The 24,481-nt window shown below is 36.4% G+C and overlaps 1 protein-coding gene across 10 annotated transcripts in view; it reads right to left on the reverse strand.

Moving 5' to 3' along the window:
- Window positions 1-23,945, reverse strand: part of Tm1 (tropomyosin 1) — a 123,275-nt gene extending 99,330 nt beyond the window's left edge. For 5 of the 10 annotated variants that reach the window (XM_069821206.1, XM_069821205.1, XM_069821202.1 and 2 more), the window contains exon 1: window positions 23,754-23,945. The gene's annotated coding sequence lies outside the window, so the exon portion shown is untranslated. The remainder of the gene's footprint in view (window positions 1-23,753) is intronic. The other 5 variants (XM_069821211.1, XM_069821209.1, XM_069821210.1 and 2 more) reach the window with 2 other exon arrangements.
- Window positions 23,946-24,481: the final 536 nt, after the last annotated feature.

Raw genomic sequence — 24,481 nt, forward strand, 5'->3', positions numbered from 1 at the left:
AGAACACAAACCTATGACATCACTGCAAGATGCGATTTCAAATTTGTTAATCCTTCATCGTGCCAGTCACGTACTCACAGAATCGGGGTGAACGACTGCAGAATGGCTAAATGGCTCCTCACTGTTCCCCCAAACGGGTGCTGACTGGAGCGTATTGTTAGTTAAATAATCATTATACAAGTATTTCATGACGGCAGGCATTCTTATCTATATGTTCCTAATCATTTACAACTAATAATTACGTTTGGACACGATCACACACTACTATTTATTGACGATCAGATTATCATAGCCAACAAAGAAGATAATTTACAACGTATCTTCAACTTAAATAGCACAGCAACATAATTTAATTTGAAAATGTTTACGGATAAAATGAATAAGGGTTTCAAGGGAAATATGTCTCTAAGAACAAAAATAATAATTAACAACAAACCAATAGAGCAGGTAAATCAGTTTGAGAACCTTAGCTGTGAAATTCCATATGAACACATTTGTGATGCAGACATAAATCTTCTAAAATTTTAGAAATTAGTAAGAACAATAAAAGAAAATTGCATAAAAATTTAAAAAAAAAAGTAACTATATGAGGGGCTCGACCGTAAAACATGGTAACTGACATTTTGGTAAAAAAAATTAGATATGTAGCTTATAATATGGTATCTTACATTCTGCGTCTAATGGAGTAGTTACTTTTCCAACATCTCAACAGATGGCAGAAGTATACAGATTTTACTTTCCTGGTACCGTAACTATACAAACTATTGCTTGTATAAAAGTTTACGTACCTATAACTTCAAAACACTAGATCATCACTTACCATGTTTTACTCCCGAACCCCTTATAGCCTATATTGAAGTTGTATAGAGTAATGACTATACCAACGGATCATAAACATGGGCTCCAACATCACAACAGAGAAAAGAATAGTAACCTTCTGAAATGAAACTCCAAAGACGAGAGATCAGAGGATACAGTCCGCTAGGTCACAAACGAAATGTAGATAATAGGGAAGAATAAAATATACCTAGTCTTCTGGAAATAAAATGAAATTACGCACAAAGATGTCATGAACATATATTCGGCATGAAACTAACACGTTTACCACAAATACTATACAAAAATAAATCGAAAGGAAGGCAAAGTGTTGGACAATTGAAATGGAGATGGAGTGACAAGTTTTAAGTGACCTTAACTTTTGTTGATATGTAGATGGAATAGTCATAGTGGTCTAAACCGTGATGTTGATAATGGTGATGGTATTTGAAGTATGGCTCTTTGTAATTTAAAGTAACGTTTATAGAAGGATATTCTCAAAGTATCTTCGTAGTAATACAAAAAAACTGAAGTAGAAGGGAATGAAAAGAGAAAATAAAAGTAAGAATAGAAAGAAAAATAAACAAAAATGAATAAGAATAATAGATCCAAAGAACGAAAGAAAAATAGAAATCATAGAGCGAGCGAGAGAGAGAGAGACAGACAGACAGAGAGAGAGACAGAGAGAGAGACAAAAGCAGATATAAAATAAAATAAAAAGAACAGTAGAAAGAGACAAAGAAAGGAAGAAAAAAGCAAAATTTAGAAGTAGGCCTACAAAGAAATAAGCAGAGAAGAAAGAAAAGAAGAGACGAAAGTAGAAGGAAAGGCAGAAAGAAAGAAAGAAAGAAAGAAAGAAAGAAAGAAAGAAAGAAAGAAAGAAAGAAAGAAAGAAAGAAAGAAAGAAAAGAACTAAATAAATGCTTGTGATTGGTAGGTGAAAACCTTCTGAAATGATGCCTACAACTACGACTGAAGGAGTTGGATTTTAAAGTGGGTGGAAAAACATGCCTGATAAATTCTGCCTGAAGAAACCCTCTCATTCAGGGACAGAATTCGTCTACGTGAATGCACATAAATATCTCCGAAGAAGCCATGTTTGGGATTTTTATAGCTCTGAAAGAAATTTTCGTGTTTGGTTGGGATTGAACACGTGAACCCAAGATCCAACAGTAATGGCGAAAGAAATGAAGTAGGAAATAAAATTAAGAACAAGCAAGGAACTATATGTCACAACCAATTTTCACACACTTGCCAAAGAGTATTTCCTTATTGTCACATTAAATCGGGTGCAGAGAATGTATTTAGTCGTGGTGAGAGTACTTTCACAGGATCGTTGTTTGCCGTGGGACTTCCTCATTGAAGTTCAGATGATCCCTCGATATCACAGCTTTACGAAACTTCTGAGAGTTATGATATTCGTAACACAACTTTCTATGTTAGATAATTTCACAATGCAGCGAAAATTCAAAAGTAATGGTAGTGTCGTACCGTTCACAGACGGACCTGTTTCAGGAAGATTGTGTTGGACAAATCGGGTATGGAGAAGGTTTCATACGAGTACTACTGCACTCCACTTCCCTTCCCTCATTGCACTATTGCGGGAACATTGCCATTTAATCAATTCACTGTTCCTGAACTGTTCTTCTAGTTCAAATGAGTTCTGACTATAAAAACTCGGGACCATACGTTTTCATTTTATGCTTTACAGATTTACACGTCAGTTCTTCTATCATGTGGTCAATGACATACTGTACATTGAATGTACATAGTTTACTTCCTTGGACTATGTAAATGAAATATTATGTACACGAATAACAAGATAAACTTGATCTCTATAGTTTACATACAGAAACTTTTTTATAATCCATCCAAATACAGAAGAAACTCGTTAACTAGATGCACATAAAAGAAATTATATCATAGTTCTGTAAAGTAATACCATGTGTCCGTAAAGTCATGGTGAGGTTTTAAATGGTTATATAACTGTAACGAAATAAGATACAGATGTGAAACAGCCATTAAATGACAAAATAACTTTCGTTGGCCTGGTTGGCGCAGTTGATATAGCGCTAGCCTTCTATGCCCGAGGTTGCGGGTTGCACACAGTGCTTAAATGCGCCAGGCTCATGTCAGTAAATTTACTGGCATGTAAAAGAACTCCTGCGGGACAAAATTCCGGCACACCGGCGACGCTGATATAACCTCGGCAGTTGCTAGCGTCGTTAAATAAAACATAACATTGAATGAACTAACTTTCCAAGATTTTGTCCTATCATGATTGCTATGGTCAACTACCGATTGATTGCTATTATTGATTCAGTTGGAAAGTCTAACGGATTTTGTTCGATAACCTTCACGTTTCTTTGAACTGCTTATTTCTATGGTAAATACTATGTTCGTGTGGTGGATCCTCTTTAAACACACGATGTGGGGAAAAGAATAACTGATTCAAATTTTACAAGCCATCAAACGCACTACGCTCTTTCTTGTTACTTCCATCTTGTTGACTGAATCAATAACAATCAATCAGTAATTAATGATCATGGCAAAGATGATAGGACAAAACTTGGAGAATTCTTCTTTCATTTAGTGGTTGTTTTATATATCTACCGTGTTTCATTGCAATTTATAATCAGTTAAAACTCTACCGTGACTTTAGAGACACAATATATTACTAATTTAATTCGCAAATTGTTTGCGCATGGGTGTATCAGTATCTTTGTATAAGTTCATATTTCACTTCCGTAGTTTAATACAGATTCAAATAACATTTTGCCAATATATTTTTTGGTATCCTTCCAAAGATGTTTATCCCACCATATAGAATTTAAACATGTTATAATTTTTTTACTTCGTTCAATTCGGTTTTTTATTTCCTCTTCGCCAATACCTTCTGCTTTAGGTATAATTGTACTTAGGTATTTTGCCTGGTTAACTTGTTTAATTTCAATTTCATCATCTATAACAATATTATCATTATCACTACTGCATATTATAGAAAAAGAATTTTGGCCGTAGAAATGAATTATTTGAGACGAAGTGCTAAAGTCTCCCGCTTGGACCACATTAAAAATGAAAAAATTAGGCATAGAATGGATGCTGAAGAGACAGTGTTAAATAGGATAGAAAATAAGAGTTTGAAGTGGTTCGGTCATCTGATGAGAATGGGCGAAGACAGATGGCCTAAACAAATTCACCAGTGGAAACCTCCAGGAAGAAGAGGAAGAGGTAGACCAAAAAGAACTTGAGACAACGAAGTAATGGAGGTCATGCACAAGAGGAAGTTGAGAACTGAAGACGCACAAGACAGAAGGCTTTGGAGGATTGGCACAGGAAGACGGCAGTAGCTGTAGAATCCTGAATATATAAGTTCATATACCACAGCTATTCCTATACGAGTTTTATGATCAATTCCGATATTGACATTACTTAACCCTTAAATTCACAAAGTATCCTATAGGATACAACAGGTTAATAGGCTATATGCTATAATTTTAATAGAATAGAAAACAATAGTGGGAAAATTAAAATTTCACAACACTATAATATTGTACAACATATAAAATATGCACATTGCGATAGTTGTTTTCTTTACAGTTCGATAAGATTTAATAAAGTAGTGTGAGAAATGAAGTTTTGCCAATTTAAGGGTTAAAAATATTATTATAGCAATTGATTATATCATAGTTTATAACGCGATTCTAAGCAGGCCTACTATACATTCTTTTCTCTGCAAATAACAACCAGCAGTACAAAACAACCGAACCACGGCACTGGAGGAAGAGTTGTCATTCTATTTATTTCTGTGGATATTCACGCACGCAAAAGGGGTTTAGAAAAAATTAGTGACCATTATATTAATTATTTAAAAAAGAGCGATCCAGAATTCTTGTAGACCTAAGTTTTTAATCCAGTTGGTTACCTGTGCTTCGCGTGTTTTTCATGATTCTCCTGACCTGGAGACGGTAGAGACAACCGGATAATCACAATAAAGTTATATAATTCTGTACGACATAATTTTTAAGAAAGTCGTCTTTCCTTCATATGCACTACACGGTACAAAATCAATAAGAGAATCGCCTACTCGACACGAAACAAGTCGCGACTGTGTGTCGTTCATTACAAATAAAGTATTATTATTATTATTATTATTATTATTATTATTATTATTATTATTATTATTTTGTTTCGGCTTTCTCCACATGACCATGGTTCACCGTCAAACACGCTTTGCCGAGTGCGATACTTCTACAGATAGATGGCAGACCTATTACGGTAGAATGGTATATTATAGGATAATGCATAAGAAATTATGGTGAAGGGTTAATCAGGATTGTAAAGGAGTCAGTCGTGGCCATTCAACCAGTATTCACGTGGAGGGAGTTGGGAAAATATGAAAAACCTCAGGATAGTCGCCTTCTGGGATCGAACCTTGATCTTCAGAGTACAAGGCGGGAATGATAGCCATTACTTCACAGTGCTCGGTCCACTAATTTATTACCGAAAATTATGATATTTTTCGTACACTGCTTCCGGATGTATTAACTCGCAGAACACTCAATATGAACAAAATCTGTTCAACAGATTAGACAATAATGATAGTCGATATTCCCAGAACCACTCTTTCTGTGTCAGGAATGCTGAAGACTTGCATGCCGACGAAAATCTCGGAATCGACTGTCTGCAACTTCACAATATTTTCTCTCTATATCTCTGACAAATAAAAAATGAAGAAAGATAGAAGAAGAGAGAACGAGGATTATTTCAATGACAGCTCTTCACCAAAGACTCTATTCCGAAAATATTGTGAAAAATGTGTAACTGACTAAGGAAATACGAGGACTATTCGACTATTTCCGCCATCCCTGCACATTTCTCTGAAGCCTGTGTTGAAGGTCTGGAATTTGACCGGTATGCAAATGAAAGCACTTGTGTTCAGTTCAGTTCTCCGACCGTTCTATTTGTTAGGATTGCGCATCTCCGTCTTGTATATTGGATGTGAACTCACGACCTCGAGGACACATACTAGAGTGGAAGTATAGCAGGCCGATGTAATACTAATAACCACCCACACATGAGATCCCGTTGCTCGGTAACTGGAGCGTGACCACACATCACGGGAAGCAACAGGTTGTCGCGAAAACAAGGCGGAAAACATTATTATTGATGATGATGATGATGATAATGATGATGATAATAATTATTATTATTATTATTATTATTATTATTAAATCTTCTTTCCTCCATATTTTCTTTTGAGGGTTATTATCCCCAAAGACGAGTTTGCCTTTAGCCGATACTTGGACTTTTTCCGACCATAAGCAAGACTGACACACGTCGGGATTCCTATGAGCTGGAGTCAACACGATGCCGGAACTTTAACTTCCAAGACAGCACATGACCTGAAACTGACAACGGACAAAGATCCATGCCCAGAAGTACTAGTATAATCCGGGTCAGCTTACTTAAGGGGAGAGGATGGTATTTTTTTTAACTTTTTTCCTATTTGGTGTAAAATATTAATTTTTTGTATGTAGAGAGCTCATAGCTGTGGCAACCTAACCAAATAAAAATATTTTGAAAAAAAAATTATTTGGGGGCCCAAATTTAAAAAAAATATACCCAATGCAGGATTGTACTAAAACTGATATATTTAAACCGTTTTTAAAGATAGATTCAAACAATTTTTTGCAATGTGTTTGCAAAAGCATGTTCTACAAACTGTCTGTAACAGAATTTTGATATTGGTCCCTACGTTTGTAAAATAAATAATTAAAATTTAATAACAATTTTCTGATTTCCTTTCTTGCAAACAAACGGACGTATTTTTTAAATGAAATCAATTAACAAAATTCTGTTACAGAGAAAAGTTTCCTAATAGTCTAAAGAATGTGTGTTCTAAATTTCATGCATGTATCTTTAATAGTTCTGAAATTATATCCATTTTTGTCAGGCAATGTACCAAAAAAAAATGAAGTTACTGGAAACCGATAAAAGCGGGCGTGTGATTTAAAAATCCATAGCGCAGGAAGTTTAAAAATGACGTCTCAACATCCGATAAGGGCACAAATACTCACAAAATGTTATGCAAAGCATTCCACACATATCAAGGGGTATTTTAAAGAATTTTTTTTTTAAATTTAATTTATCGGAAACAACAATAAAAGTGGAAGAGTGATTTAAAAATCCATAACGCAGGAAGTTTAAAAATGGCGACTCAACATCCGATAAGGGCACAAATACCCACAAAATGTTATGCTATGCATTCCACACATATCACAGAGTATTTTAAAGAATTTTTTTTGTAAATTTACTCATTTTTGACCAAAAAATACCATCCTCTTCCCTTAACACCGTAAGGGTGAAACCTAACCATTTCCCCCCCATTACTACATATTATGGTAATTTTCTAGTTTGCAGGTTGAATTTTCTTTTGCCAACTTCGTTTCGAATTTCGGTACTGAGAAATACTACAACTGGTAGTGATTTTATAACTGTTATGTTAGCTGCAGTGACAGCAGTTTAAATTCTGAAAATTCAAATTGTTCTAGATTTCTGAGTCCATTACTGGAAGCTAGTGAAATTTGACCATACTAATATTAATTAATATCAGTATTAATATTAATACCTAGTAGTTATTGTATGTGTTGCTTTGTGTTGTGGTTACAATTTCAAGATTAGAGTCAGGTAGGCTAAGTGTAAATAAATATAATATATTTCGTGTGATATATGCCCTTGGGTAATCGATAGAAATACCATTTCACATTTTGATTAATTTCTTTCGTGTTTAGACTTTTATTACAATAATGGAGTAAATATTCCAAAGCGTACATTTCAAAGTGGCATTCGTTTTCGGAATTCGTACTAATCATTTCACGTGATCAAACAAAATACATTTTTAGGTTAGGTCTCGTGAATCGTAAACTGTTTAATCAAAGCAATGAATTTCATGTTGTCAGACAAAATACATTTTAATATTAGATCATACACTAATCTACTAACTACTAACATAATGTGCGAAAGGTCCAGAAGAAAAATATACTCTTTCACAAATTATTGAATCTTTTAGAAAAACCTCCCTAACATAAAGATGAGATTTGGTAAATAAGCAAGACATCGTTATTGTTAATACTACATTATTATTATTATTATTATTATTATTATTATTATTATTATTATTATTATTATTATAGTACATGGCATTGTGTGATTTTATCCTCTTTGGGTGATATCTAGTATTAGTTGGCAACACTGAAGAGATGGCCAAATTAGTCTTTTAGGAATTACTCTCATGTGATCCTCAGTATAGAATTTTGAGTACCATATACCACCGTGTCCTGGAATCTAACATCTTCAACTTTTCGGAGCTGTTAGACCTATACAAGTTCTACCATGAGGGCAACTAAGTACTTACCTACCCTGCTGAGGGAACCTGTATGCAGTTACGTAACGCTGAAGATCTGTTCCAGCACACAGTGAAATACCTGAAAGTCTACTTCTGAACACAATCACTGTGAAAGCCTAAAATCTCACGTGAAGATCTATGTCATTTGCTGGATTAAAATACACAACTGTGGCTTTCACGCACTACTATGTCCACGGCAGCCGACTAAGTTCATCTTCATACTCATATTTATGTTAATTACATAGTCAGCATCTTCCCGCACAGCAGGCATCATGCCTGGTCTCATGTTACGGAATGAGCGCTGGTTCTGGTCCGTATAGGGAAGGAATTTCCCCACGAAATTTCGGCCAGTGTATGGCACCGGTGCCCACCCAGCATCGTGATGCATTTGAGGAGCTGCAAGAAGTGGCGAAATCCGGCTACAATAATCAACTATAAAGTCTGGGGCGATCATCGTGCTGATCACAAGTTACCAGCACTGTTTGTATGATCGTTTACCTCTTTTGAGGCATGTAAACGTGAGGCAGCTGTCGGCCTTGGCCTCTTCATGGACTGTCGCACTACGGGTCAGACACAGTCAGCACCAGTAAGGAGCTGACATATTAAAGCAATGATGGAATAAAATAACAGCTTGTTCTATAACCGCTTCATCCACAGTGAGTCTAACAGAATAATGATCTTATCGAGAATCTGCCACTAGAAAGATGTGTGAGCAAAGTTACAGCTTGACGAGACATACAAACGTAATAAGAGTTTTTTTTTTTGTACCGTATTACAAAAGCAGAATGATACGTTTTGAAGCTCCGGCCGCGTCTGTGGTCCAGAGTTGCGAGCTAATCTCCCATCCAGGCGATCTGGGTTCAATCCCAGGCCAAGTCACGACTGAATTTGTGAAGGACAAGGCTGTCGTAGAAGATTTTTCTTGGAGTATTCCCATTTCCCCTCTACCATTCCAGCAACACTTTCCACCTTTTCTTTATTTCATCTAAGCCTAATATCTGAAATTGTTAAAAATAGGTTGAGATAAAGTCTTGCAGTAGTACGAGTCTCTGATGCTGATAGCCTATATGATTTAAAAGGGTTTAGTGTTCCAAGCTCTGATGTTTACCGGTACTCGTCTAGAGATGGGATCTGGCTCCGTCAGAGCTGAGGCAGGGTGGTCCGCCTTTCAGCATCAGATTCACGAATGCCAACCAGACCATGTCTGACTGGAACAAGCCAGCCAGCACGTATCTGCCTCACAGCCAGGGATTGTAAGGAAAGAGAACCTACCTCTCCAATGAACTATTCTCCAATTCTGGTAACGGGGCCAAGAGATACGTCTTTTCTCTGGTGACGAAGCCGATACATAGCTCGGCTGAAACGTCGAATGTTTCTGCATCTATGATCAATACAATAGGAAAGTACTGAACAATTTTAGTCTTAATTCATACTTGATATCAAAGTGCTTGGAGAAGACCTACCCAACGTTCCTTTTACCACCACAATGCTCTAGATTTTCTTTTAGAAAGAATGTCGAATCCTTGGATACCACACTCGATCAAATTTAATCAAAATCAGTTCAGAGAAAGTTTTCATTATATATAGCCTAATATGGATCAAAGCAGAGTGACTCAACAGGCTACAGTTTTGTCGGAAATTCCTAGCAGTCGGCTCATACGCTGTGGAATGATGCAAACGTCATTGTGTTTACTCGAAATAGGCTGCTGAGAGGAGCGGTAACTTCTCTTAGGTGCAGACGAGAAAAAGAATGTCGCATAGAAGGTAAACAAATAAACTAAACGGGGTATGTGTGCTGCATATAATTTTTAACACATAGGCCTACAAGTATTGCGGGGCGTAACGAACAGCTTTAATGGTCGATGTATGTAACAAATCTTTTATATCACGAATTGCATCACCATTATGAATATTCTACTGTTCCAAGAATTTCACACTTTAAGAAATTGGATATGATACGACAAAAAAAAAAAGTTATCAAAATAGCGTTTATGATACCAAACATGGATTGTTTAACTACAGTTTTTCCTTAGAAAGACAGTATTTACGGATAGTCTGAACGACGATCTTCTAGATGCGGATCATAAATTATGAAAACATGAATTTGTAGTACAATTAGAAGGAATTTCCTAACCGTCAAGCGGCTTTTTCTACACTAATGCAAACGTGAGTCATTCAGCTTCTAGTTCCTTGAAAAGAATCGAGATAATGTCGATGTTACCCCGTGGAAAAAATGAACGCCACTTTTGTAGAATAGAGGTATGAGGAAAGGAAGAAACGGGTGCGATGTACGTAACGGTCAAGGCGCGGAGCTTCAGTGATGCATGGAAACCACGGTCATGGGTTCGATACCGCCTAAGGCATCGATGTTAGTCCGTTTTCAATACTGTAGCCCTTATGCTAGATTTTTATGTTGGATATATATCGAGGCTGTATCAACTAGTAGGTTGTTTAGCGTCGATGGAATTAGTGATAATGAGATGAGGCCGATACCAGTAGAATAATGTGGTCCCACTATGTTGTGAATGAGCGGCAGCACAATAATTAGAATTTATAACGAAAAATATGTGAACACACTTTCAAAGTGCCGCACCATCGTCAGCTTGCCCAAAAAATTTTTTTCTCACTTCAGGGCAGTAGAAAATCTGTTCAGGCATGAAAATGGGAAAAAATGTTGGCTCCTATATTTGTACGGTAATCTACCTAGAGTGTAAATGTGAACTACAGTGCGTACATACCTATGGATAGACGAAAACAGCTACAAATATACGTATCTCTTATTGTTCTTAACCCCTTGCTACATGATTTTTTTTATTTTCTAAAAAAAACTCCTTAACTTAGTAAAAATAGTTAAAAATTCTGATAAACATATTACTGATTTTACTAATAATTTTAGGGTTTGTGTCATATACGGTACTGCATGCAATCATGGTTATTTGTTTAGGACATCTGTGACAGGAGAGAAATACATAAATTAGGAAGCAAACATAAATTAAAAACTTTCAAACATGGGTTTATGAAAATCTAAATATAACTTGTTTTACAGGTTAGACCTAATCATGAAAAATCGCACGAACTCTCACAAGTACAATTACTAGTTTTCATGGAGTATTCAGGTCGATACACCTAAAAAGTGGGATCGGATCGTATTCAGTTCGAATTGACTTCCATGAAAACGGGTATCGTAGTCAATTCGATCTCAATACACTAAGCGCGTTATCGATAGTCATTTGTTTGATGTGTCAGCTGTTTTACCGACAGCGAGGGAAATATGTGTGTTAAAAAAGAGTGTTGTAAAACATAATATTCTGTGTTTTCCTAAAAGTCAATATTACCATTATTCATTAACAGCCAGAATATTAAGTTTTCATGCGCCACATTTGGAAAACGCAACATTGTTTATAGCTAATGCCTACAGAGTGACCAACTTGTCGATGACATGTTAACCAACATAACTTCAGCTTCCGTACTCGGATCGTTTTCAATACGTATCGAAAATTGGATGAAAACAGGGATCGTATTCAGTACGGATCTTATTCAGATCGAATTGAATACTCCAAGAAAACGTAGTAAATATTTCCCCCTCCTCTTTCACTCTAGCCCTCATGGAACTTGGCGAAGCAATTTCTGTCCTTGTTGAGGCACAATTCTGCATTGCACTTTTGGCATGCGACATATGATTTCCCTGTACAGTCGGGGTACGTGCAGAACAAAAGCTTTGAACCCTTACTTATGTGGTTTTTTAGGGTTGTATTGTTTCAACACTAGTAGGGATTATCTGCTCATCGACAGTCAGAAATTCCTCTTTCGGAATAAGCAGCAATCTTTCACGCAATTTGTTCAGTAAAGGACGAATTTTGAATTGTTTATCATGGTTAGGTTCATCTGGTCAGATCCAGTTATTCTTGACAGTGTACCATATCTGTCCCAGTGCGCAGTTTTTAAATATATGCTTAGCCTATATTATAAATTATATGAATATAAAACCGTTATGAGCTATATCCACCTCAGTTTGCGGTAAGGGCTAATGATCAAAAGGCACAGTACCTATTTGAAAGTCTAAATATCATTTTTCCCTCTTTTTTTCATAAATACACTTCAATCTACTACGATCTAACAATTCCGAAAATAATAAAAGATAGCAACATAAAATATGTCGAATCATACGAATTTAATGATCCAAATAACCTACGTTTCTGACTAAGTTTAATCAAAGCCTTTAACATTTAAAAACACTTACAAACGATGTCAAGTTTTTCACTTTTACGCCCCAGAAATGTCGCTCTATTTACTCAGATAAAACATAAATTCACTTGCACAAGTCGGTCATCCATGCAAAGAATTCTTACGAAGCTGCACGAACTTCTGCGGTGGCAGCGATAGCTTCTGTTCCCATGACATCACGCATGGAAAAATATCTACGAGCAAGAAATTGGGAAACTTCCCAACTTTGAAATAACTTTTTCATTTTAAGTCACAAAAGAGTAAAATTATATCTAAGAGGAAAACTTTACAAGCAAGTTGAAAAACAACATTCAACATTGAAATCATATCTTTTTGGTGCAGATGTGTTCATGTTGTTTCACTGACCTTGAGCCATATTGAACATGATTCTGCGATGACAGGGATAGTTTCTGTTACCATGACAACACACATCAAAATATATATCTAGCAATAAGAGACTGAAAAACTACCCAGTAGTCTAGAGCCAGCAAGAGGGACTCATGCTCTAGAACTGCGCTCAAGTGTGGGTTCGAATCCCGTTCGGACTGATTATCAAGTTGGATTTATTCCATAGTTTTCGCTAACTCTAAGGTGAATCTAAGGTAATTCCATGGAGAATCGTAGGACTCGCTTCGCCAAAATACCTCCTCGTTGTCATCAATTCCATCGACGTTAGAGAACTGCGCAGTTCATTCAGCGTCGTGAAATAAATGAAAAAGACTCTGTACCCGCAGATGCGCAATGAACGGAGAGGGTTCACTAGGCTACTGTTCAAATTAACTCGTGTCCACTTTTCTGCTCTCCCCTATTCCCAGAAATGTTCAGAATGCAACTAAAATTTGTTACAGAGCACTTCCAACCCAATTTATTCTTTACTGTGCCACAGGCAAAAGAATGAATCTGCAGCCTGAAATAAAGGTCCCAAATGTTTTGTCTTTCATTCCCTCTTAACAAAACAATGATATCACCATATAGTTTGATGTTGTTTGGGTGCGGCTATGTTCCATCATCCAAGTACAAATCATTAAACAGTACCAAATGAGGATTTGAGTATCGATGTACAAGGATACAGGAGTATTCTGCAGTGAGTAGGTCAATATAAATAGTGTATGGCCTGTACTTGTTATTTACTAACAGTCTGTTGATAGTCTTGCTTAACATTAAGGTGCGATTACGTGTCGCACTCCTCATGAGTTTAGTATTTCCCTTGCCAATCATTACTAATTTGGTTACGGCTTCTCTTATATTTAGCTCACATCTGTAATACAACAATTAACTACATCACAGCTTCCCTATCGTCGTCCACATCAAGGTGACACGCAAATTGAGAAAGAATAATAAGTGACGGATAAATTGATGAGAACTTTGTCATCGGGAGTATTTTCGGGAATGTTCCCCGAAAAAATTCCCAGTCACCAAAATGGTAAATATTGTTAAAATTAAATGGTATTACTAAAATCACACTAAAAAAATTGTGTTTTTATTGGTTTATTTTACGACGGTGTAACAATTACAATGGTTATCTAGCATCTGAGTGAAACGAAGGTGATAATTGCCAGCTAAATGAGTCTAGGGTCCAACGCCGAATGTTACCTAGCATTTGCTCTTAATATGTTGAGGGGAAAACTCTGAAAAAAACCTCAATTAGGTAACTTGCCCCAATCAGGGCTTGTTCCACCCATTTCAGGGTCGGGCATAACCGTTTTTTTCTCTTGTACGGAGGAGGGACCCGAAGGCTTACGTTGCAGCCTGAGGCTTATTGTGCTCACCACTCCTATTCTGTGAATGGTTGGGTAGCCGAACGGCAGCGCTCTTGTACAAGGACAGCAACAGCACGCTGCACCGTGAACTTAACCCGGGCTATGGTATGGATGATGATGATAATGATGATGATGTGTGAATTAATTATAGCAAAATGAGTCCGAGGTCCAACGCCGAAAGTTATCCAGCAATTCTGCTTCGATTGGTTGACGAACTCCAGAAAACCCAAACCAGGTAACTTGTCTCAACCAGGATTTGAACCCGGGCCCGCTCGTTTCACAGTCAGACGTGCTAACCGTTACTCCACAGCGGTGGACAAAATTGTGTCAACAACTTTTTTCATATGTAAAACACATAAATCATTAAATGCAAGATGGGGGGATTTTCCCCCTCTCATAAATTCATATTAACATCCCTACCAGGAATAACTTCTATCCCCCCCTCACAAAATATAATTGTTTTAATACGAGTATACTTTACAAAGTACAGTATAAATTAAGCAAATAAAATAATATTGATGTAGTATCATCACCGGCAAGCTGACAACAATCAATAACTTAGGAATTACATATCTTATCTTAAGCCTGCTCATGGATATTATTATTATTATGATCAAGCTGCAAGACAAGCAACTCAGTGCGACCAAGCCTTGAGGTGTATCGAATGAGGATAATAATAATTTTATGTATGGTGTTCTCTATCTAGGATTCTATCCCCCCTCATCAAAAATCTTAATTCTGTAGTGCTCGGGAAAAGCGGCACAAGTCAAAAATGTTAATTTTACAGAAGAAGGAAAAAAACTGTCTTCGCACTGGTTTATGTGGATTTGATTGCAGAATTCGCACCCTGATTAAATATAATTGCTTTTCGAATTGGAGTTAAAATACACAGAGTAATACATAAAAATAATATAGACGTCTGTCTAAAAGACCCCTCAACATCAGAGGTCGGCAAAATAGTTACCATAATGACAAGAGTTGTGACGTCATTAAATGCAATCCGCTAAACGTAGGAAGCATCAGAGAGAAAAAAAGGAACATTTACCTTTCAATGGTATGTAGTAGTAACATTCTTCTGGTATTGCTAGACTATTAATAATTTACATAAAATAGCCTAAGTACGCTGGAAACAATATTATTTCATTTTACCCGAATTTTTAGTGTCACAAACATCTAATATTTCACAAAAGGCTAGTAGTAACAGAGCAAGTAAGTTTTCGTCTGTTAAACGGGATCTTTCTTCAGATTTCACAAATCTAAGTTTTGAAAAAATATTGCTCGCAAATTATGTTGAGCCAAACAGAGCAGCTATTTTAGTAGCATATGAGCAAAGGGATTTTTAAATAAATATAAAACTTGATAAATAAATACAGTATGTTTTCAAATGTGTCAATACGTAAATCCGTTTCTTCCAGATAATTGACTCATTTACTGCTTAAGGCTGGTTCACAATAAACCGGGAACGGGAACGACAATGAGAATGAGAACGGAAATATTGTTAAAATAAATGTATTTAACATTATTTCCGTTCTCATTTTCGTTGTCGTTTCCGTTCCCGGTTTATTGTGAACCACCTTTAACAAGCGAGAAGAGTCAACAGTTCAACAGTCTCCTGATTAATAATCAGGTGGAATAATCATGTGATTATTGTCAATGCTCGCTCGGCTACAATCTATGTCTCCCTTGAGAAGTAACTTGTAAAATTTGCCAGAGTAAAAAAAATTAAGAACAGTAAAAAAAAAAACGCAGCCTATAATTATTCCCAAAATTATCTGGGAATAATATATAAAGTAATCAAAATTGCGGGATATATTCCGTCTAATAACTTATCAATAACAAGTGAGGTTTACAACCCACTATGTTCATTAAACATAATCTACATTAAATATATAGTGGGTTGTAAACCTTACTTGTTATTGATAAGTTATTAGACGGAACATATCTTGCAATGTTGATTGCTTTTATATCAAATTGACTTATCTGAAAACATGTCTTTGAAAAATCTGGGAATAAATTTCTTCCGCGGAAATATTCCCACATCCCAATACTAATCGTATAGCGTACTGACATTTAACATTAGAAACATTTGTTTTGATTAATAAATAATCTACTTAGATAACAAATTCAATGGCGTAGGGAACAAGAGAGAAGAGTTCTCCACTCAGTCCAAGTTCTGCTCACACAAATATCTTCTCTCTAATTAAAAATGTTTGCCTTCGCAACTGCTCGTCCGTGAGATTCATACGTCAAGCATGAAGCAAGTAACCACAGGAATGTCTGCAGTCAGCGCCGATGCCTGGCAATGAGTTGTCGAAATACGCATCATATGGGCAGCAAAGGAAATCTAACGTGACACAAGTCTACTGCACTTGTACGTATGTCGGTCCGATCACACGAGTGTCTTGTGATACCTGCTTTCTACAGGACAGCGAATCACTGTGCGAGTCATGCCACAGTAAACATTGGACCTACAAGAAAAGAATAAAATTAATTCAGATGAAGGACCAAAGTTCAAGTAGCGGCCAATTCGGAGCAAAAGATGACGTCACCGTGAGGTCCTGAATAGATCCGAGGTCGCCGGCTCACTCGATCTAGTATGGAGTAGCTATAATCGTGCCAAGCAGTGACTAAGTAATAAATGCAAGTAACATTTTCAAACACAACAACGGGTTCTTTTGTTTCAAAGCCGACTTTGGTAACAAACAAATGAAATATACTTAGAATAAAACTACGACAAATTTCTTTATTTTGATAATTCGCATGAAAAACACAACCGAACTAAATTGAAATAATATTGCTATATAACCGTGGCCAATATTGAGTTTACTGACAACAAATTATTTCTTTAAGCGTTATGTTTATATAGGACAGGATGTATAAATAACTCAAAATTTGTCTAAACTCATTAGAAAAATGATTATTATCCGTAATTTAAAAAGTTATTTATGTAGCTCAAAAACTTTCCCGCACGTGGCGCTAAAAAGGAGGACACTAGAAAGGGATCCAAAGTTTCGGAATGACTTTAATTATTTAATTTTTTGTAACTCTTTTTGTTTTATTCTGAAGCTGATATTAAGTCTACATTATATAAGTAAGAAGGGCTGGATGTATCTGCTTGTTAATGAATCAAATAGCCCCAATATATCACTGATACAGCCAAATTTTCTGGTATGCCACTGATTAATAATTCTCATTTAAAACCATCACGGTTAACAAGAAATGTAAAGTTATACTAACATGGTACAAAGTAGCAACAGTACTTACTCAATTAAAAACATCCTAATTAGCTTATTTTTTAATTTGGCAATGAAAACAAAATGTTGTATAACTGACGGCAAAACTAACTAAACAATGAATAAATTTTGTTTCCTTTTTGTATTAAGCTTATTTATGATGATGATGATGATTATTATTATTATTATTATTATTATTATTATTATTATTATTATTATTATTATTATTATTATTTGCCTGAAGATGATTCTCATAGAAGAGTCGATATAATTGCCATCAATAGAAGAACCCAGAAAGCGATGGTCTTAGACCCTACGATTTGCTTTGAACGAGACACAAATCAAGCACTGCAGATAAATGATGACAAGCGAGCTAAATATGTACCTTGTCTTCCATACCTCAGTGAAAAATATGGCATTTCGCTTTACAACTGGGATGTTACAGGTTTACTATTTGGAGCGAGTGGTCGTTTATCAAAATTTACATGTAATATCCTTAAATCCTTTCAAATTCCCTTTTATGAGGTTCAGAAGATTGTAATGGAAATTCTAAGGGCCATCTCTTCAAATTCTACACTATCATCTATATTAACACATAAATTTTTGTTTTAATGTACAAATCGAATCATTATTTTGCTCGTTTCATTTCCCTTTATCTTTTATGTTTGTTAATTCCGTATCCCAGTGGTCAACCTCACTTGAGGACGGATGATTTGAAATAAATCTTAGTAGTTATTAATTATGTTTATTATTAATTATCATTATTCAGTGTAATTAGTTACCGCTGCCACCGGGTATTTACCCATTTGCAGTGTGGATACATACATACATACATACATACATACATACATACATACATACATACATACATACATACATACATACATACATACATACATACATACATACATACATACATACATACATACAGATTATGTGCTTCGCAATGTCTCCAACATAAAGGAGTTGTGTCAAGATTTGTAAGTTCAAACCTCAATACAGATTACTGCAGTTAGCTATTATCTCACTGAATACCTCTGCGACAATGAAAGCAGAATATTGGTACCTCTGACAGTGACAAATGCAAGACATTCCAAACATAGTAAGACGCAATAAGTGGTCCGGGATAACGAAAAAGAAGCCATGGGTGGCCTCGATTATGACATGTCAATTGCTAGGGAATCCAATTCACTTGTCAGTAGTGTCCAAGTGTCACATCAAAATCCATATTGTTCGTTCATTTCCTTACCCGAGGGCAGGACCTATAGAAATGAACTACGACATCTTACGATGAGCTACGGTTGATGTGTACTGACAGTGATTGTGTAATATGTCATGCACAGAGCAAGACTAGTCGATGTATATATAGTAGAGTCCACAATTAAGTCGAACCTGCTGTATTATGCACATAGTATATGTCATGTTCGAAAAATCCTCGCTTACAATGAACAACTCTGTCTTATCATCAGTGTTTGCTTGACACCTGGAGAATGGCAAACATGTGCACTGATCTTGCTCACACAGAGTTGCCACTTCCTTTTGTCTTAACTTATCCTTTGCAAAATGCATACAAGACTAAGGTCATATTTATAAGAAGTGGCAACTTCGTATTACTTAAATACATAATAAGTCACAGTCAATCATTTTCTTCTTGCATTTCTCGAAAAAGAAATCCGACATTATGATTTCGTTATCTTAAGCACACGCTCTACTATTATTAATATCTATAGTTGAAGGCCTTCTTTTTAAACATGGCACAAACTATAAACACAATTGGCTATAATATTACTATGCATGAGGCAATGTTATGTAAACTTATCCCTATTACAGCCATGGACGCTCGCAGGATAGCAGGAGTCTTCACCTTTATAGACAATTGGGATTAATAGCAATAGGGATGTCAGTCCTACGTCCTTACTCCAAGAAAAATCACTGTTATTCATTTCTCTTAGAGGCTGAGTGAACTCCAAGGCCATAGTGCGACCGGATGGATTAGATCAATGTAGAAAATTCATGACACCATCGGGAACTGAACCCGCGTCTTTCCGACATATAGTGCAACATTCTAACTGTGGCGCTATCACGCGCCCCCTTTGTGTACTATATATAGGGTGGAAGGTGTTCAATGACCAATTTATAGAGTGAATTCTTAAGATAAAAGAAACAGAATTTTTCTTTGCCATTTTGCGTTATTTCTTTTTACTTAGATCTTGAGGGAAATCGGCTTTGTTCCTAGAAAAAATTGCAACATCGCAGTAAAATACAGTAGCATTTGCCAACGCATGGAAACACCCCTTCTCCGCAGCTGTGAGGGCAGTTGTGTAGTCAATGTCAACATCAGTCTTTTCTCGTCATGAGGTTAATTTAATATGTTATATTATTTAGCCGATGTATGTAATGTAAAGGAGCAAAGTTTTAACGTTGTATGGATGCAACAGTCGTGGCTTCATGACCAGAACACAGATGTTTGTCAGTGTTATACTGACACTACGTCAGGAGATTCCTGCCATGTGACCAATACAATGTGCCAAATCTCGCAAAACCTTAAGATTCGGGACTACAGTAAGGGTCTTTGTGGACTGTAAATATCATGTAACACTATTAAAGTGTGATTATGGAAGGATGGTAGAGGAAACGGAGCTACTTAAAGAACATGTAGTCCCAACGACTAGCAGGAGCCTATCGTTCTTACCTATTTTTTTTTTTTTTTTTTTTTTACCTGAAGACTAACAACAGTTCTTTTAAACGTTGTGACAGATTAGTGTGCAGAAACCCTTACAATAACGCAATCATCTCGTCCCTATACGCATCGCGGTTGAGTTCAATCTAGAGACTTGAGGAGTAAATTATTAAATCTGCCTGAATGTTTTCACACTTGCGTATGTGTGGGTTATTTAAAACTAAAGACATTTTTATATCCCTATTTTTTTTTAAACAAGATCTGGAAAAAATATATAAACCGCTACAGAAACGGTGTGTATTTATACAAAATTAATTAAAATAAGATTGAAAATATGCCCACAATGTTTGTTTTTAAACATTAAGAACCTCTCTTCAGTCTTCATAGCGTTTAGAATGAAATTCTACATCTCAATCAAGTTCTAAATCTGCTCGGGGCGCTGGAAAATTCTTTAACAATCCTCACAAAATATCTTGAATAGTTTTGCACTATTATATTGTCAAATAAATGTTGCAAAAAAACTGAAATTAAATAAATGAAAGCAAGTAACGCGACGTTAAAAGTTCCATTCTTTCGTATATGAAAAATGCATTTTTATTTTTTGAAACTTATTTTAACAAAGTTATTTAAAAGTGCCCTTACTTTTTAATCACCCTGTATAACATTTATATTGTAAGATGCAATATGAAATTGCTCACGAGTCAGCGTCAACTATACGATTTCCCGTGGTTGTTTGCGCTATAGAAAGTTCACCGTATGGAACAGGTCTTCTGTGAAAGAACGTCCGATGGAGTAATTTGCACATGTTTACTGCACCGGATTGAGGAAGATGAATTATGGTGGTATGATATAATCACGACATTATAGTACTCCAAGGAACCTTGTCACAACACAGTCTTTATAAATCACAAATTACACTTGGTCTAGCAGGAATTTGAACTCTGATCTCCACTATGAAACCTCGCCGCTCTGGCGGCTCGGTTAACATTATTTCGTAGTATAAACCTCTTTCTATCTTCTATCACTTATTAATTAGTATGGAGGATGAATATAATTATCTCCTTGGGAACACAGTAAGCGCTTCATACCAAACAAGTTCACACCTGGACTGCTCGTGCTAAGTCTTTATTATTCGTTTAATTCTCAAAAGACTGAATATCATACTAAAGAAGCAGAATTTCACAAACGATAAAATTATGGGAACTGTTTCCTATTAGATGTCATGTCATAGATGTCACTCTCGGTAGTCTAGTGGTTACATTGCTTGTCATCGGATCGCGGTTTCAAACTCGGCCGAAATCATTGGATCTTTAAGGCCGATAAAATACCTAGTAGCCTATAACTTGTTTTGGAAGGTAAATAAAGCTGAAGGCCAGTATCATAGATTTTTGATAAGAGTCGCCCTAGGTAGCATAGTTGTTATAGTGCTGGTCTTCTATGCTCGAGGTTGCCGGTTCGATCCCGGCCGAGGTCGACGGCATTTGTGTGTTTAAATCCGACAGGCTCATGTCAGTAGATTTACTGGCATTAAAAGAACTCCTGCGGGACAAAATTCCGGCACATCAGGCGACGTTGATATAACCTCTGCAGTTGCGAGCGTCGTTAAATAAAACATAACATTTTCTATCCCTGAAAAGAAGTTCTCTAGGTAAAATCTTTCATTAGGCCTAATATCTCAATCATATTAATTTCAACTCTAGACACAGCACAATGCTTCCTCGTGTAGCCTAAAAGCACGTGGATTTGTCCCACCTTAAACCTGCAAATAATCTATATAATTCATGTAAACGCATGCATACAGGATGTATCACTGAAAAGTGACAATCGCGAAAAGCATCTTTGCCGTAAAAAGAACGGTCAGCTCTCGGAAACAATATAGCCTTCAAAGGTCATCAACTGTCAGCGGAACACGGTAGATATTGTAGTCTAGCGGGTAAGGTCTGGCCAAAACAATGTATAAAAGCTACGACAGTGGGCTCAAATTCCGCTTAGAGCATAATTATACGCATGTCCGTTATTAATGTGATGGGTTCTGTTGCCTTCGGTTGAGACTCGCCATCGTGCTGTCTGTCCTTAGTGTTGCCAACTGGACGGAAGTTCCGTCAAAACTGACAGACGGGAAAAGAATGATTTTGACGGGTGACAGATTTTCTGGCGGAAATTACTATTTACATCGTCTTTTGGCTTTTTAGCTGCTGTAATTTATAATTGTTTAATTTTTGGGAAATTTTACTTTTTCTTTGAATATCCCTGCCCGTTCCATAGCATGTTAAGGAATCCCCTGTTTCAGATTTCCTCATAATCAAGTCAGAGATTGACGAATTATTTTAATCAAGATTAGTAAATAAGTTGTGTTAAAATTTGCTTTTTTTTTGTATGTAGACATATAGAGTGGGTCTTATTATTTTTTATTTTGACGGATTCTGACGGATTTCCAGGTATTAGACAGAAGGGGATATAATTTATGAGTTGGCAACTAGTCCTTACGTCATAGAGTCATCTCCCTGAGACTCATGTGTGAAGCCGAGAAAAAAAAGAAACACATACACGTACTTCAGGTCCTATAAAGTCGAGGAAAAGGATATTACCATACGACCAAATTTTAAATCACAACAAAAATAAATAAATGTTAAGTTATTAAAAAATTATGCTCGTTTTTGTTTGAATCCTTAACTCACGATAACTCGAAAGAGCAATTAAAAAAATATATATATTACTTTATTCCTCCTCGCAAAACTTTACTAAGTGTTATTTCATAAGCAATTGTTACTTAAATTTTGTCAGGTGTAGATCGATTATAAGATGTATTTGCTGAAAACTGTTCCCAATGTTAATGCACTGTAATTCCTTGAAGTTACGCTATTACGTTCTTGTATGCATGCTGATGAAACAGGTTCAATTTTAATAACCTACTTTAACCTTCTTAATTATTGTTTACACATTTAGGAGTGATTTGTAAATAGACTTCACAACACATTTATACACAGAATGTTTGGCTTCATATTGAATATTCATATCCAAAACATTTCGTAATCTGAACAAACATTAGTTTTGTATCCCATGCGTGCTAAACGTCTTCAACAACTCAAAACGTCTTTCTGTCTAGTATGTCTATAGGTTTCTTCTTTGTACTGTATTAGTACGCAGATTCCAACTGTCTTTCTGAATACAAAATTTGTAATACCTTCATACCTACGTCATGCAAGCATGCTATACTCACTTCCCATCAAGGGTCACTCATTGAAGCTCTTGTCCTTACAATGACATTTTAAAGCAAATATCTCTCGACTGTCAAAATAGTCTTATCTTTACACAGTTCCTGTCACTTTAAGAAATTGTGGTCATGGTCTTGGTCTCCCAAGCATCTCTAATGTTAACTGCGTTTTCTTGCCTTCTCCTGTCTGTCATACTTGCTATATTGCTTTTATAACCTATTAGCTACATTTTGGTAACTTTGGAAACACACCTTGGTTTCCATAGTGGCCTTTTACAATTCTATATTTGCAAACGCTTTTATGTTCTACCATGCATTCTATGTCCCCGGTATCTCACATGCAAATTTTAATTTCTGTCATTTTAAAGACACTATAGTGTTGGAAATTTTTACAGCGGGACTCAAATCCGAGACTCACCTGGCAGACGGATGTACAGCGGCTCCTGCTGTTGCACGAGTCAGTATTCGACTGTCGGCACACGACGGATCGCCTTTCCTTTGGCCTTACCGGGAGCTGGCAGCCAGGGAGGGGTCGCCCCCACCAGGTTGCCAACCCCACTCCGCTCCGTTCCTACTATTCACGTGGAACTAATTTTCGCGCGCCGGTTCATGTGTCAGCAGCCCCACCCGACCCACACGCGCCCCTTTACCCCCTTAGCGTGTGCCACAGTTTGTGAACTCTTGACAAAGTGCCCAAGCAATGTGAGACTTCCCGCACATACACTTGTCCACGACCACCTTGTCACAAATTCACAAAGCTGAGCTGAAAGGACCAGCAGGTGCGTGTTCATACCCTCCTTTGCAACATTGCTCTCTTCTCGAGAATTAAGAAACGCTTCGGGAACATAATGTCTATTGAGAAGGAATATAGTTCAGAGAAGAGAAAATACTCTTGTCTGTTTCACATAACTAGCCAAATTTGTAACATTTTGCCGCAGTTCTTAAAACAAGCTGCCGTTATATAAACATCGAATAAAACATTTCGTATTTCATGTGCATATAAGTTAGAATGAATTGACGTGCAAGTACTTAATATGGAAAAAAAAAATCCAATAGAAAAGAAAGATCGTATATACGCAAACAATCTGCAAGCATTAATGTTTCGTTATTAGAGGTACTGAAAATATGTACAGAAAATCTAGATGA

The sequence above is a fragment of the Periplaneta americana genome, chromosome 3 (genome assembly GCF_040183065.1).
Source record: "Periplaneta americana isolate PAMFEO1 chromosome 3, P.americana_PAMFEO1_priV1, whole genome shotgun sequence".
Classification (NCBI taxonomy): domain Eukaryota; kingdom Metazoa; phylum Arthropoda; class Insecta; order Blattodea; family Blattidae; genus Periplaneta; species Periplaneta americana.